This window comes from Macrobrachium rosenbergii, chromosome 29 (genome assembly GCF_040412425.1).
Source record: "Macrobrachium rosenbergii isolate ZJJX-2024 chromosome 29, ASM4041242v1, whole genome shotgun sequence".
NCBI classification, from domain to species: Eukaryota; Metazoa; Arthropoda; class Malacostraca; order Decapoda; family Palaemonidae; genus Macrobrachium; species Macrobrachium rosenbergii.
The window spans coordinates 1637375-1640465 of NC_089769.1; the positions used below are offsets into that span (position 1 = coordinate 1637375).

The 3091-nt window shown below is 35.4% G+C and overlaps 1 protein-coding gene across 1 annotated transcript in view; it reads left to right on the forward strand.

Annotated features, from left to right (window-relative positions):
- The first annotated feature begins 942 nt into the window (after positions 1-942).
- Positions 943-3091, forward strand: part of LOC136854469 (uncharacterized) — a 23348-nt gene continuing 21199 nt past the window's right edge. Inside the window, exon 1 of the mRNA XM_067130768.1 lies at positions 943-1131. The gene's annotated coding sequence lies outside the window, so the exon portion shown is untranslated. The remainder of the gene's footprint in view (positions 1132-3091) is intronic.

The following is a 3091-nucleotide window of genomic DNA, read 5'->3' on the forward strand; positions in this document are numbered from 1 at the left end:
ATACAGCGATGAATAAGAGATAGTGTTATGTAAACGATTATTCATATATACATATACATACATACTGTATATATACAGGAATATATAGGATGCTTAAATTCACTAGAAAGATGCAATGCCAAGTTATAGATAATCTACTAAAGATCCGAATTCAGATTTAAAGTCAAAATATTCCATTTTTATATTTTTCTTACTAACTTCTTCAGACCTGGGCAAGATAAAGATAAAGGGTAGGTCGTCCCATGTTGTCAAAAAAATTTACAAAACTAGAGGATATTTTTTACAACCACTATGTATCCGCAGTTATACATATTATATAACTTTGGTTTCATACAGTTAAGTATGTATGTATGTATGTACTATGTATGTATTATGTATGTATGTCAAGGTGTAGATTTAGCTGATTTTGCCAAAAGAATACCCATCCCATAAGCTTGCACTGGCCTTAACAATGTTTCTGAGTTTATCAAAACGATTAGTAATAACTGATTGTGAGAATATTTTGTTGATTTATCAGGTGATGAGAGGACTAAGTTTTACCATTATCAGGACTGAAAGATATGTACATTATTAATATTATCATTTTTCTTTAGTGTATTCCCTTGTCATTGGTAAAACTTTTAGGATTGCTAATGTACTGAAATAGTCGTAAGATGCTCATTGCAAACTGAAGGAAAAATGTTTATCAGTTGGTTAGAACTGTACATTACTACTACTACTATTATTATTATTATTATTATTATTATTATTATTATTATTATTATTATTATTATTAGTAGTAGTAGTAGTAGTAGTAGTAGTAGTAGTACTGCACTGCAACAAAATCGTTAGAAGCTGTACGTAGAAAATGGAAGGCTTAATCAAATATGCATCGACCGTCATCATCAGTGTGAATACTACTTGATAAGATATGACTGATAACACCCTGAGCTTTCGTTGATTAGTTGCCCGATAAACAGCGAGATAACGCCAACCCTTTTCCTCAGATATTTTGAAGCCAGTGCTGTATTTAGTCTGATTTCGACCTGTGCCAAGTGTGCAGCCCGTTTTGGGTCGCTTCCTAAGGGAAAGGAACTCGCTCATCGGCAGAAATGCCCAGCAAACTGGAGGGAATCTCGTAAATAAACGCAGGTAAATGTCGTCTGGCTAACCGCATCTGGAATTCTTGACGACTGAGTGGTCATGTTGCATTTTTGGACGACTGCAGGCGAGGCGACGCATTTCGGAGGGTTCCTTATCTCTCGTCGTTGTCTGGTGCCCTTGGCAACTGATGTGTTGTGAACGCCATATTGTTTTCTTTTTAAATAGCTGAATTCTTCCTTCTGAGTTTCATGTTACCTTTTGTAACTTCTTTCAAATGAGGACCAAGTCAGTGGTCCCTGTGGGCCTGTTCCATATGAATAGGGGTTTATCTTCTGGATAATAATGATAATAATAATAATTACGATCCCCTGCCCCTGCCTAACAGCTATAAAGACTCCGACTAATCCGCGGGTTTGATATTTCTTCTTCTTTCGGTTTTGTTCGAGATTTCGTCCGCGGTTAACTCAGTCTGTTCCGTGAAATGAGTTTTGGCAGGTAATGATCTACTTTATGCTGTTTTCTGTGCTTCTGAGTAAAACCTGCAATGTTTTTTTTCTTTAACTCGAAGCTTTAAATTCATATTTCTCATTTGACGGGACAAGTGAAATTAACCACTGAAAATCAATGATGTCAGGAACTTTTCACCCTAGAGTTTATAAAATTTATGTGCGATAAATTGTCATCTTCATTCTCATGAAAAAGTCATCGGGAAAAGGATGACGTCATCAAGCTATATGTCTTTAAAACATATCTTTCTTAGGGATGGCTTTTCAACCTGCCCTCACCCTTCTCTCTCTCTCTCTCTCTCTCTCTCTCTCTCTCTCTCTCTCTCTCTCTCTCTCTCTCTCTGTGTGTGGATTAATAATGCGTTTTTAACGTGTACTTACCAGGTATTATGACGTCACAGACGGACGTGTTTCAGTCGTGGGCTGTTACCAGACCTGTCTGGCATAATTTGGTGAAAGAGGTAAATCAGCAACCCTTGGGTGAATAGACACACATACTTGTATACATATATATATTATATATATATGTATATATATGTATATATTATATATATATATGCATATATATGTGTATATAATATATATATATATATATATATATATATATATATATATATATATATATATATATATATATATATATATATATAATGTTTATATAATAACATAAACGAGAAAAATACAATACTTGTGTAAATGCTGATTTTCCTATGTATCTAGGAGCAAATGGTACTATAAGAGAGTGTCACAAAATAGCTGAAAATCACTGTATATATATATATATATATATATATATATATATATATATATACATAATTTATATATATATATCTATATATGTACAGATTCATTCAATGACACGTCTATGCAAACAGCGTAACCTGCTGGAAATTCGTCAGAGCTCAACACGAATCAAGTATTGTGCAGCATAAATGCTTATCTTACAATTTCAACTCGTCCACATCACGTCATGTCTTATCTCTCATAGTTCTTGTTATCAACACGGAAAATCACGTCGTAATAGATGTGGCAAAGAAATACTGGGCGTATGTTGCAATTATGCTTAGCAATTGCAGTTTGCAAGATAAAATTCAGCTGACGAAATTCAAGAGACGAAATTCAAATCGTAATGATGAATCTGACGATGAACACGACGCGATGGTGGGAAATGAATTGCGATGAATAACATTTTAGTTCAAATGATTCGTCAAATGACTGAAATTCTGGTTTGGTGAAATGATGGCATGTCTTCCAGGCCGTTCAGAAAGGTCGTAATGGGCGGCCATAACGGCCGGCCAACCCCGGGGAAAGCCAGGCTTCTAGTGTGGAGAAGTTGGCATAGCTGAAAGCTGCAGCTTGCCTTAGCGGATTGTTGCGAGAGGCAACGGGTCACCTTGAGGCTGGAGAGCCAAGGGAGGATCGTAATAGCTGATGGACCCAAAAATGATGCAAAAGATTAAACTCAGCAATATTATCATTTCTTTTTTATGAGTTGATTCCGA